General features: G+C 41.0%; 1 long non-coding RNA gene across 19 annotated transcripts in view; it reads left to right on the top strand.

The window, feature by feature from the left end:
• Nucleotides 1-13,178, top strand: part of LOC123174920 (uncharacterized) — a 15,719-nt gene extending 2,541 nt beyond the window's left edge. The window contains exons 1-21 of one of the 19 annotated variants that reach the window (XR_006487472.1): nt 463-543; nt 1,059-1,257; nt 2,080-2,315; nt 2,414-2,526; nt 3,057-3,122; nt 3,247-3,320; nt 3,451-3,527; nt 4,131-4,238; nt 4,733-5,114; nt 5,692-5,899; nt 6,526-6,758; nt 6,876-6,974; nt 7,371-7,435; nt 7,680-7,760; nt 8,040-8,277; nt 8,362-8,427; nt 8,811-9,083; nt 10,012-10,142; nt 11,075-11,157; nt 11,913-11,966; nt 12,739-13,178. This is a non-coding gene — a long non-coding RNA (uncharacterized lncRNA). Of the gene's footprint in view, nt 1-462; nt 544-1,058; nt 1,258-1,363; nt 1,453-2,079; nt 2,316-2,413; nt 2,527-3,056; nt 3,123-3,246; nt 3,321-3,450; nt 3,528-4,130; nt 4,239-4,732; nt 5,115-5,691; nt 5,900-6,525; nt 6,759-6,875; nt 6,975-7,370; nt 7,436-7,679; nt 7,761-8,039; nt 8,278-8,354; nt 8,428-8,810; nt 9,084-10,011; nt 10,143-11,074; nt 11,158-11,912; nt 11,967-12,738 lie in introns of those variants that run through there. The other 18 variants (XR_006487474.1, XR_006487468.1, XR_006487470.1 and 15 more) reach the window with 18 other exon arrangements.
• Nucleotides 13,179-13,377: the final 199 nt, after the last annotated feature.

Below are 13,377 nucleotides of genomic sequence, written 5' to 3'. Positions count from 1 at the left end.
CATCGCCTGTTGCAGTAATGAATTGGCTTATCGTAACGGTTCTTGTATGTTCACAACTTCTGTAAAAAAATGTTCTTGATACATACAAGTGTTAGCAACTATTTACTTGATAGAAAATGCTTGTTCTGTACATACTCCAAGGATGAGAATCACATGATAGTTCTTTTCGGCCTTATACTGTATAAATGTTTTTTATTTTGGTTTGCTTTATGATTTAGCCAAGCAATGTTATCGAGAAATGTATCTTGTGATTCTTTGTGTGCCGGTCATGTCTGTGGGCACAACTGCAAGAGTTCATGTCCATCATTCACACACACGAATTGTGTTGCCTGCTGCTCGCAACCATTTCATCCTGTCCATTGTAGACATTGTCGGTCATGCTATGATGAATTTCAAACAGAACCGACATAGACACTTGTCGTGAGGTTGATTCTGATCGCTTTCTCTTTGAACAATTAGGTTCATCCCGTTTCTGTGGCAAAGGAGATGCTGCCCCTGTGGACCTCCAGATTGCTCTGGCCACCAACTTATCTAGTGTTAAAGGTATTGTTGCCCTGACTTGGAGTTGGATCCCGGTGGCATTGTGTTTGTTTTATGCTTTTCTTCTCTCCGTCGCTCAATTTTAGCGTCATTATCTACTATTAGCTTGCACCAGGCAAGTATTGTATACATTACTAATTTACTGATTAATCTCAGCTGACCATGTCCTATTTCTGTTGTCTGTTTTTTGTGCAAAAGGAATGCTTTTGTACTTTAAATTCAAGTCTGATGAAAGAAAGACTCTAGACATACTATTTTTCTTGTTACCATCAGTATTAATACTATCATTGCCATCGTTCTTTCATCAGCTAATAAAATCTCAGGCGAAATTAACCCAACCTCATTCTGTATAAAGTGGAGCTTCATTTTAGTTTTTACAATCACGTAAACTAGACCTGTAGCTAAAATGTGATAGCATGTTATACACATCGAGGCTTATTATTCTTGTCAATTCAAAATGAATGTGATGTCTTATGCTGAATACATTTAATCATTCGTGTGTTTTGACGTACCTGCAGGGTTGCAAGCGAACCTTTCAGAAATGATATTTAGATTCTAGAACGGACCGAGGAACCAAGTGAACTTGATGACTACTATGTGATTCCCGAGCCAGGGTTTGAGTAGCTACTGTTCTACCAAGTGAGGATGATGTTACGGTCGATGATGGCAAGATCAGCGCCTTGGCATACGACACCGCGTCGGTCGCTCTTGTTCAAGGTCTCTCTCTGTCTCTCTCTGTCTCTCTCTCTCTATGATTTGCTCGTCATGGTTCCCCGATGTGGTTTCAATTTGTGATTCCCTGACGCGGCCTGACACACGACAGTGAGCAGTAGTGGGATTCGTCTTCCAATCCGGCAATCTGGTAAAGCCACTGGTAGTGGTTACCTCCCTGCTCTACTCTACTCCACTTTTGTACGTAGTCGGAGTTTCAGTTTTTGAATCATTTTTCTATCACCTGAACAAAAAAGGCAGCGCTGAATAAAGCAAAACATGTTTCAGTTTTGTAGGGTTTTATTGGATTTAGCTCTGACTTTGCCTGTCAGTGATTCCAACTAGGGTTCTTGCTGTATGTGCATAACTTCTGTAAAAAAATGTTCTTTGTACATAAAAGTGCCAGCATCTTTTTATTTGATAGATGTTGTCTCTTTTATACATATGTCAAGGATGAGAATCCACTAAAACACTGTATAAAATAGGGCATGTCCGACAATGTCTCTTTTACTCGATAGATGATGTTATTGATAGAGATTCAATTCAGTTGCAAACTTGGTAATGTGTTACTGTTGCTTTGTCCAGGTGCAAGAAAAACTCACACTTACCATATAAATTGCTGCTCATTTGCATCATTATTCAAGTTATCTAATTGGCTAATCGTACGTACAAGTATTTTGTATAGTTGACCATGATCGAGTAGTAACAATGTTTGCTTTCGTTGACTTGCTAGCTACTAGTTCCATATCAGATTGCCTTTTGCTATAACTAATTGGCCTTATCGCTTTTCTCAACTCTCACACTAATGCGGCTTAATTGTGATAGCAGATCCCAGCCATAGCAGCAGTTGGAGCATGTTAGCCAATTAAGGCAGCGTGAGCATGAGGAGAGCGAGCAGGAGAAGGAGAAGGAGGCAGGGCACCTACGGTCGGCTCCTTCTCCAGAACCACGCGGCGGGAAAGGAGGTTAGAGGACTTTTTCTTCTTGGGACGCCGCATCCATGGAGCTCCGACCCCATTGCCACTGCCATACATGGAGCTCTGGCCCATGGCCAACAGCTCAAGGTCTCGCCCCACCTCTCCTCTCTCTCTCTCTCTCTCTCTCATTTCAAATTGCTAGGATTGGTGCTTCCCTGATGCGTTTTTTTTTCATTCCTTGGAAGTGTTTTCCTCGCACACGTTGGTGCGACACAGAGCCACCGTGGGGATTCCTTCCACTACGATGTCTCCTGGTTTCTCCTCCGGTGCCCCCGTTCTTCTTCCACTTCAGCAAGTGGTGATCCACCGGTTCCCTCCTCCGCTCTGCTCTACTGTACTGTCAATGTCTTTTCTTGTTTCTATCACCTAAAAAAGGCATCAGAGAAACATGTTTGAGTTTTGTAAGCTTTCAGTTTTATAGGCTCTCAATTGCTAAATTAGCTCTGATCTTGTCTATATCAGTGATTCATACAAGGGTTCTTGTATGTGCCAAATTTTGTAGAAAACTGTTCTTGACGCATCAAATTGTTTGCAGCTATTTACTTGATGATAGAAGGATGAGATTTGCATCAAAGTCTTCGCCACTTTTGATGTGTCAAGGGTGACACATCAAACCCTTGTTGTACATATGTGAAGGATGAGATTCACATGATAATTTGTTTGGGCCTTATGCTGTATACAACTGATTTTTCTGTGTGTTTTATGATTTAGTCAAGGCCAATCAGTGTTACTGATATATATGTATCTTGCGAATCTCCGTGTGCCGGTCATGGTTCCCTCATGCGATTTCTATTTGTATTCCCTGACGCGGTTCCCTCACACACGCAGGTGCACGACAGAGCCAGTTGTGTTTGGTGTGCGCAGGTTGGATTCTTCTTCCACTCCGGAAATCTGGTAAGCCCCCTCCCTAACCTACTCTGCTTCACTGATCTAGTAGGACTTAAAGTTTTTTAATGATTTTTTTTATCATCTCAAAATGTCAGCTCTGAATAAAGAAGAACATGTTTACGTTTTGTAGGGTTTTAGAGGATTTAACCCTCAAGTCTAAATTGGCTCTGATTTTGTCTATCGGTGATTCCTACTAGGGTTCTTGTATGTGCACAACTTCTGTAAAAATTTGTTCTTTATACATAAAAGTGCCAGCAGCTATTTACTTGATAGATGATGTCTCTTATACATATGTCTAGGATGACAATCACATGATAACCAAATTTTGTTTTAGTCAGCAGCCAAGGAGTGTTATTGACAGAGAATCAATTGCGACGCAAATTTAGTAATGTGCCTGGTGGCTTTGCCCAGGTGCAAGAAAAACTCACACTTACCGTTTGCATCGTTATTCATATAACTGGCTAATCACACATATATGTAATTTGATAATTGACCACGATCGAGTAATACTACAGTTTGCTTGCGTTGAGCTGCTCGCTACTAGTTCTGTATCCCATCGCTTGTTGCAATAACAAATTGGCTTATCGATAGGGTTCTTGTATGTGCACAATTTCTGTAGAAAATTGTTGTTGATACATACAAGTGTCAGGAGCAGCTATTTACTTGATAGAAGATGCCTCTTTTGTACATACTTCAAGGATGAGAATCACATGATAATTCATTTCAGCCCAATACCGTATAACTGTTTTTGTGTTTAATGATTTAGTCAGTAGCCAAGAAATGTTATCGAGATATGCATCTTGCCATTCTTTGTGTGCCGGTCATGTGTGTGGGCACGACAGCATGAGTTCCTATATATCATTCACACGTGCAAGTTGTGTTGCTTGCTGCTTGCGATCGTTTCGCCCTCTCCACTGTAGAACTTGTCGGTCATGTTGTGTTGAATTTGAAACGAAACTGACATAGACACTTGTCGTGAGATTGATTTTGATCGCTTTGTCTTTGAACAATCAGGTCTATCCTGTTTCCATGGCAAAGGAGATGATGCCCTTTGTGGAAACCGCTGACGCACGTGTTGCTCTCCAGAGATTGCGAAGGCGACCAGTGGTTCTAGTGCTAAAGGTAACATTGCCTTGACTTGGGCTTGGACCCCAGTGGCATTGCGTTTCTTTTATGCTTATCTTCTCTCCATCGCTCAATTTTAGCGTCATTATCTACTGTTAGCTAGCACTCGGCGAGTATTCTATACATTACTAATTTAGTAACTAATCTCATCCGGCCATATCCTCTTCCTGCTGTCTGTTGGTTTGTGCAAAAAGAATGCTTCTGCTGTTTAAAGTTAAGTCTGATGAAAGATTGTCTCTTGACATACTATTTTTCTTGTTACTATCAATACTATAATATTGTCACTGCCATCATTCTTTCTTTAGCTAATAAAATCCCAGGTGAACTTAACTCAAGCTCATTCGGTATAAAGTGGAGCTAGATTTTAATTTTTACAATCACGTAAACTGGACCTCGAGCTAAAATTTGATAACATGCATGTTAATTCAAAATGTATGTGATGTCTTACGCTGGATACATTTAATCATTCGTGTGTTTTGACATATCTGCAGGGTTGCAACCAAACCTTTCAGAAATGATATATAGATTCTAGAACGGACCGAGGAACCATGTGAACTCGACCACTACTGTGTGATTCCCGAGACAGAGTTCGAGCAGCTACTGGTCGACCAAGTGAGGATGATGTTGCGGTCGATGATGGCAGGATCAGCGTCTTGGGATACGACACCACGTCGGTCGCTCTTGTTCCACGTCTTGATGACGGTGACAGCCTCAAGTTTCCCACCACGCTCTGGTCGATTCTCGATAACAAGCTCCCAGACGGCTCCTGGGGAGACGCTGCCCTGTTCCCCGCCTATGACCGGGTCACCAACACCCTTACCTGTGTCGTGGCTCTCATAAAGTGGTCTCTTGGCCATGGTAAATGCAGGAGAGGTATTGTAAATCGACAAACTAATACACGCAACTATTCTGCTAAAGTACCAAATGAAGCAAAGTCTTTCAACTAAATGTATGCATGATGCATCCTGTTTTTTCTTTTCAGCGCTCTTTTTTCTCTAGGACAACATGTGTCAACAACTCTGTTTTTTGGCCCTTGTGAAGAGAAGGAATCCTAACCTATATGAAGTACATTTTAGAGAAATGATGTAGCTTCCTTATAAGATCCCAAAGCATCAACTATACAAAAGAATGCTTCTGCAGTTTAAAGTCAAGTTTGATGAAAGAAAGAGTCTGGACATACTATTGTTCTTGTTACCGTTAGTATCGTAATACTTTCACTGCTATCGTTCTTTCATGAGCTAATAAAATCCTAGGTGAACTTAAACCAATCTCAGTCTATAAAAAGTGGAGCTTGATTTTAACTTTACAATCACATAAACTTGACCTGGAGCTGAAACTTGATAGCATTTTTAATGTACATCAAGGCATTATTATTATAGTTAATTCAAAATTAATGAGATGTGTTGCGTAGGACAAATTTAATCATTCGTGTGTTTCGACATACCTGCAGGATTGCAAATGTAGCTTGTCTCCGACGATGGGGCCGAGAACTGCAGGCTACGTACCCTATGCATCGCTGCTTTGACTGACCTATCTCCCTGCGTCGGCAACCGCTTCTCTGATGGATGGGTTCATCACAGGGACTCGTCATGGCGCGCTTCATCAACACCAAGGGGAGACCCCTTCATCTTCATGGCCGGCCCTCAAGCAAAGCAAAGGTACCCATTTTCTTGAGTTCATCTAATATCTTAATCTGTATGTTCTGTTTCTTCATCACATCCAGCCCTGGGATTTGCAATTCTTCCTCCTCTCGTATACATGAGGACGGGTTCATCAATGTTTGACTCTGCTTGGATTCAGATTAGCCTGCTCTTGGATTCACATTGTTCTGTACACGTTAATTGGCCAGATTGTTTGGATTCACATTGTTTCGACTAAATATAGTTTTGGGTATTAGATTCGGATTGTTTGACCACACATTAGTAATCCATATTAGAGGTGTATGTACTGAGATTTGATTCTAATTACTCCTGGCATATTTTAAATAGGAAATGTTGTTAGAAGACTATCATCCAGCCGTGCTTGGATCAAAATTAATGTCTATTATATTGTTTAGAGATTTTATTTTATTTTGAACACAAAAGTGCCTCCATTAGACTATATATGTCATGAAGATGGCCTCTTTGTTTGTGGGTACCATTCAGGTAGGTAGCTTAAAAGAGTTTGAAATAAGTTGTGCCAGGCAGTTACTATGGTAGTCCTGCTTCTAGTTCTAGAAGGATGCATCTAAGCCTGATTTGATTTCATTTACTTTTGAGCACTATACTAATTGCTATCTGGTCAGGGAGGGGATCGAAATCGTCCATGGACGGACGCGCTGATGGGGACCTGATGGAGACAGAGAAGGACCACGAGGAGGTGGCGTGGGTCGACCCTGGCGGTTGGCTCCTCCTCCAGAACCACGTGGTAGGAGAGGAGGCACAAGGACTGCTTCTTCTCAGGATGCCGCATCCAGGGAGCTCCGACCCTACCGCCGCTGTCATCCATGGAGCTCTGACCCATGGCCAAGAACTCAAGGTCTCGCCCCACTTGTCCTCCCTCTCTCTCCCTTCTCTCTCATTTTAAATTGCTAGGCTTGGTGCTTTCCTGATGCGGTTTTTGTCTGTCATTCCCTTATGTGTTTTCCTCGCACAGGTAGGTTCAGACATAGAGCCACTGTGGGGATTCCTTCCAGTCCGACGCCACTTGGCTTCTGCTCCGGTGCCCCCGTTCTTCTTCCAATCCAGCAAGATGGTATGACACCGGTTCTATCCTCTGCTTTGCTCCCTATACCTGCAATGTCTTTTCATGTTTCTATCACCTAAAAAATGCAGATCTAAATCAGAGAAACATGTTTCAGTTTTACCTGGTGATAGAAGGATGAGATTCACATTAAAGTGTTTGCAACATTTGATGTGTCAAGGGTACTTGACACATCAAAGCCTCTGTTGTACATATGTGAAGGCTGATATTCGCATGCTAATTTGTTTGGGCCATATGCTTTATAACTGATTATTTTTTGTGTTTTTTTAGTCAGTAGCCAATTAATGTCAGTGATATATGTATCTTGTGATTCTTCGTGTGCTGGTCATGGTTCCCTTTTGCGGTTTTGATTTGTGATTCCCTGATGCGGTTCCCTCACACACGTAGGTGCACAACAGAGCCGACTGTGTGTGGAGTGCGCGGGAAGATTCTTCTTCCACTCCGGCAGTCTGGTAAGCCACCAGTTCCCTCCCTGGTCTAGTCTGCTCCACTGTTCTAGTATGAGTTTCAGTTTTCCAATGATTTTTTTCACCTAAAAAGGCCAGCTCTGAATAAAAAGTACATGTTTCAGTTCTGTAGGGTTTTAGTGTATTTAGCCCTTAATTGCTAAATTACCCCTGATTTTCTTTATCAGTGATTCCTACTACGGTTCCTATGTGCACAACTAACCTAAAAAATTGTTCTTGATAAATATAGGTGTTAGCAGTTATGTACTTGATAGAAGACACATCTTTTCTACATGGTAAATTTCGGGATGCAAACCTAGTAATGTGCCTGGTACGATGTTCCACTTTTTCTTTGAATCGCTTCAATCTAGGTGCAAGAAAAACTCACGTACGGTATAAATTGCTTCTTATTTGCATCATTATTCAAGTTATCTAATTGGCTAATCGTATGCACAAGTATTCATATAGTTGACCATGATCGAGTAGTACTACCATTTGCTTGTGTTGAGCTGCTAGCTACTAGTTCCGTATCGCATTGCCTTCTGCGGTACCTAATTGGCTTATCACTTTTCTCAACTCTCACACCAATGCGGCTTATTTGTGAAAGTAGATCCCAGCTTGAGCAGCAGTTGGAGTTAGCCAAGCGAGGCTGCGTGAGCACTAGGAGAGGGAGGGGAGAAGGAGAACTTAGGTTGCATGGCACCAATGGTCGGCTCCTTATCCAGAATCACGCGTCGGGAAAGGAGGTTCGAGGACTGCTTCTTCTTGGGACGCCACATCCATCGAGCTCTTACCCCATCACCGCTGCCATCCATGGAGCTCTGACCTATGGCCAACAATTCGTCATGGTATCGCCCCATTTCTCCTCTCTCATTTCGATTTGCTAGTCTTTGTGATTGTGATTCCCTGACGTAGTTTCCTCAAGTACGCAGGTGCACGAAAGACCCAGCGTGTGGTGTGCATGTGGAATTCTTCTTCACACTCAAACACAGGTTATGGTAAGCCACTGCTTCCGTCCGCTGCTCCATGGTTCATGTAGGGGTTTCAGTTTTCAATTTCTTTTAGTGGATTTAGCCCTCACATGCTAAATTAACTCTGACTTTGTCTACCACTAATTCCTACTAGGGTTCTTGTATGTGCAAGACTTCTGTGAAAATATAAATATGTGATGTCCACCCCTTACTGTCTCTATTCTATTTTATGGTTTGGAAAACGCAAATCATGTGTTGGTCTGTTTTACAAACATGGAATAGCCAGTATAATTGATCTTGCCCCCCTTATGTGTTGCTCCCTATCATTATTCTGTTACCTTGTTAACTGGCCGTTAATCTCATTCTTTGTTCACCCCCATGGACCTGACTTGATGGTGAGGATGGCATAGATATCCATGCTGGAGGAGTAGGAGGGCAACGGGCAAGTAATAATAGGAACCACCATGAGCCTCACTATGCGCTATCCTGGTGAAACTGTTGGGTGCAACGGTGATGGGCAAGACGAGCATGTAGAAAGAGACCACAACAGCAGCAGGATAAGACATAGTTGTTGAAGACTTGAAATACACATGAATGTACATGTTTCGATCTGATCTCCCCTTAATCTGGATTGCCTTCTCTTCACATGTATGGTTGGTATGTTTAGTGAAGCTTCTCAATAGGTACATGTCTTGTTAATAAGTGATTTTAAAATATAAATAGAAGATAGAAAGAGAGGGGAGGTTGGACAGCAAGAGATAGTTATTGTAAAAAAGAAAGTGGGTCATGTTTCTCTTATTGCTCTATTCTGTCATAAATTTATAATGCTTGTCGGTCAAACACTAGAGTAGATTTTTGACTTTCTGTCGGTAATAATCAATGTCAAATGGAAAAAACTAGAGAACCTTTTCGTGGAGAAAATTGAAGTCCTTATTCTGGTCATATAAAATACAAGATGTCCACCCCTAGTGTCTCTAGTCTATTTTATGCTTCAAAAAATATAAAGCATTTGTTGGTTGTTATATTTGTAGAGAAGAGGCAATATGGAGGATTTGTTTTTCTCAAGAAAGGAATAAATGCAATCATGGGCTTGGCTATTAATCTAATTTTGATGGCTGTAGGGTTGTTTAGATGCATCATAAGACATTTTTATAGAATTGAAATACACCTGAACAAGTTGTGATCATCTGGAATGTCGTGTCTTCACATAAAGTATAAATATAAGATAGGAAAAGAGGGAAGGTCTGAAGAGCATGAGATAGTTAGTTATTGTAAAAAAGAAAGGGGGTTCTATTCTCTAATATCTCTTATTCCATTGTAATGCTTGGTGGCAATAAACTAGAGTAGAACTTGATTTTCTGTTAGAGCTAATCAATGTCAAATGGACACCCTTTTCCATGCAGAAAAGTAAAGTCCTTACGATAGTCATGTAAAATGTGAGAGGTCCACCCCTATTGTCTCTAGTGTACTTTATATATGCTTCAGAAAATATAAAGCATGTGCTTTTTGTTATATTTGTAGAGAAGAAATATGGAGGATTTTGTTTTTCTCAAAAGAGGATTGATTAGAAAGGTGGGCTTCATTTTAACATGTTAATCTAATTACACATAGGAGCTGGAGTCAGTTTTCTAGTGATGGACTAGGATTGAAGCTACTCGACGAGGCACAAACATGCTACTATCTTGCTAGGCTGTGGTCTTCAGTTCATGTCGTGGCTGGGTTGTTGCCAGTTACTTCAACTAGTCAGTTTTCTTGTTCTGCTTGCTCCAGTTACATTATGTCCTCCCAACCGTTGTCTGATCATGAATACGTTGTCACATTGTGCCTTTTGTTTCTGAAAGATAAAACCTTGTAATTTTATTATATTACGAAGCCAAGCCGCGCACATGGGTATTTTTTGGGCTACCCCAGCTTTCAGGATCCAGACACTTCAAAATTGTTTTCTCAAGCTTCTTTTGATGGTATTTAGAAACTTGCATATGCTCATTTATTTCAGTCTAGTAAGCAACTTGAGCAAAATGAGTCCACAAATTATCACCAGGCACGAATGTCTCAGGTTGACAAAATCGTCTGCCAGAGTGTGTTTTATTCAAAGTCCTCATTATAGCCATATAATATTCGAGATGTCCACCCCTACTATCTCTTGTCTATTTTATGCTTGAAAAAATATAAAGCATGTGATTGTTGTTGTATTTGTAGAGAAGAGGTAATTTCTAGGATTTTGTTTTTCTCAAGAGAGGAGTAATGAAATTGTGTCTTGACTCTAACCTGTTAGTTTGATTTTGATGGCTGTAGGGTTGTTTAGTTGCATCATAAGACATCTTTGTTGAATTATCTGGATCGCCTTACCTTGACATGTCCTGTTAATAAGTGTTTTAAAGAAATATTATAATTTAGAAAGAGAGGGGGAGGTTAGCAGAGTATCAGAGATAGTTAGTTACTGTAAAAAAGAAAGGGGGTCCTATTCTCCATCTCTCTTATTCTGTTGTTATGCATGTATCTTCCTGATATACTAATATAAAGTATAATTCATGTGATTCTCTCTGTTAATGGTGATGAATCAGTCTTGCAATTGAGGTGCAAGGGCCATTTTGTGTGCTTTTGCCTCGTAGTTTCCTATTCAATGTACCTCTCGTAGCTGCTGATTTTGATGTGTTTGGGTTCACTATCTTAGAGCCTGTTCGGACTCTCTCCGCTCTCCAACTCCACGCCGGAGCGGAGCAACATCTAGTTCTAATTTGGGGAGTGGCTGAAAAGGTGCTCCACGCGCTCTGCTCCAAACAGGGCCTTAGTTGATGATGTGATTGGATTCCATATGATTTTAAAATGATCTGGAGATTGCTTATCTGGCTCAACACCAACACTTGATCAGAGATGGACATCTTCAATGATCCAATGCTTTTGCTTATCTGACTTTTGTTGGTGCTTTTATTCTGAAATCTAAACTACTGCTTTTATCCGTCATTAAATTCATATTATACTTGATGTAGACTGTTTGTTATATGAAGTGCTAGCCTACATGTACTTGGTCAAGAGCAACATGTGGGTTTTTCTAGGACTTGGTCACAAGGCACATTATGTTAATTGTAGCCTGCTTGATGTATAGACTCATGCAAGGACAATAATTAGCACCTAAAAATCATTGGTAGTGGTACTTCCATGTTAGAGTTGCTTATGGTAGCTACACCTTTCGCAAAGCCATTCATCTGTTGATTGTTCTAGAGGCGCCAGCTTGTTGGCAATTCATGTATTGTTTGCTTTGACGCGTGTTTTAACCACTTTACATTGGTCTCTTAATAATGGTATTGTTTTGGCTTCTTGCGGAAACAAGTAAATCTGCACCTGCATGGTTCTTTTTAAAATATTTCCTAGGATTCCCTTTTCGAGATGACATGCTTAGTGTTGTGGAGGTCCATGTTATCATGTCGAACCAAAACATGCACGCTTTGAACTTTTTGTAACAGCAACTTGTCTTGATTTATGAATTGACAGAGTGTAATTTCTGCATGCAGGGAGTGGCTCTCTGACGTTGCTCCTCGAGGATGATGCACTTGAAACCCTCTTTGGTGAGTTCCTGGTCTCCTCCCTCTCTCTCGCTTGTGTCCTGAGATTGTCCTGCTCGATAGCCATGGTTGGCACTAGTGCGAATCATCGACCGAATGATTGAGGCCTTGGTTATGTATGTGGCCATGCTTCCTTACTATGCTGGTGGTCCTCCGGCCACCACAAGTGTTTTGTGTTGATGATTGGTTTGACGTTTTTTTAGCTGGGGCTAGTTTCATGTTGTGCACTTGGCCATCATCTTCATAGTTCTTACTGTAGTGTAGCTATTTTTGGTGTTTTATCATGCCATTGTCCTAATCTGCTTGTGGATGAGATGCTGGCCATTGAGTTGATTTGTCATATCATGGTTCGAATTGCAAATAGAACTTGCTACTGTGGAAGTTTACGCGGTTTAGAGATTGGCCTGGTTTAGTTAATTGCTATGGAGTAATTTTGATAAGAACTAGAGTAATTTACTTGTTGTGGGTATATAGCTTGTTTACTTTCAGATGATGTTACTTTCTGGGTCTATTTTCCTGAATTGGCATGGTATAATAACTACATGTTGATGGTTATGCTACTCCTTGGCCATGCTCTTGTTTGATAGGCCTGGAAAAAGAGATAGATATTCTCTACTAGATGTTTTACCAAGTGTTAGTGGTTTGTGCTGCTGATAAGAAGTGTGGCATACTTGAGCTAATCCTGTGTGTAGCTAATCCCAACATGGTTTGACTAAGCAGCTTGTTTACTAGATTTTTTATTTGCTAAAAAATTGAGACTCTTGTTGTGCATCAGATGCCCGAGTTTGGTGCCATGGAGATCGACGATGAAGATGTCATTGCCCACAAAAGTGTCAAGGCATTGAAGACAGAAGACATGTCCCCTGAGAGCCGAGATGTGGAAAGCATTAGGTAAAGTGGCAAGAGGAGCCGGATGTGCAGCTTGTGCTTTTCTTTGTTGGCTGGTGGTTGCTGCTGAAGTGCAGATTGATGATGCCTGGTGATATTGAAGTCCTAGTACATAGATATGCCCTATGATAATTGTTTTCTTGTTGGTGGCTTACTTGTCGGCTGGTAGGTATTGAGTCGATGAAGTACCTTGTCGAATTCTCAGCTCTTGTTGATGTTCTCTTTTCTCGATGGAGAGAGAGAGTGATATATGAAGTGTAAATTTCTGCATATTTTTTTCCACGAGTCTCTCCGAAATGAAACCGGGAATTGTGTGCCATGCCAATCTATCTATCTCTCTGTCTGTGAGTTGCCGAGAAGTTTCAAGCTGAGTGATTTACATAATGGTAGTTTGTGCAAGCATGCATTTTATGATTGTTGTCTGCCTTGGCTTATGAATTTTTGTTCACCAATAAACAGTTTGCAATGTACTCCCTTTGTAAAGAAATATAAGAGCGTTTAGGTCACTATTTTAGTGATCTAAATG

The sequence above is a fragment of the Triticum aestivum genome, unplaced genomic scaffold (assembly GCF_018294505.1).
Source record: "Triticum aestivum cultivar Chinese Spring unplaced genomic scaffold, IWGSC CS RefSeq v2.1 scaffold53658, whole genome shotgun sequence".
NCBI classification, from domain to species: Eukaryota; Viridiplantae; Streptophyta; class Magnoliopsida; order Poales; family Poaceae; genus Triticum; species Triticum aestivum.
This window is presented reverse-complemented; position numbering and strand designations above follow the sequence as displayed.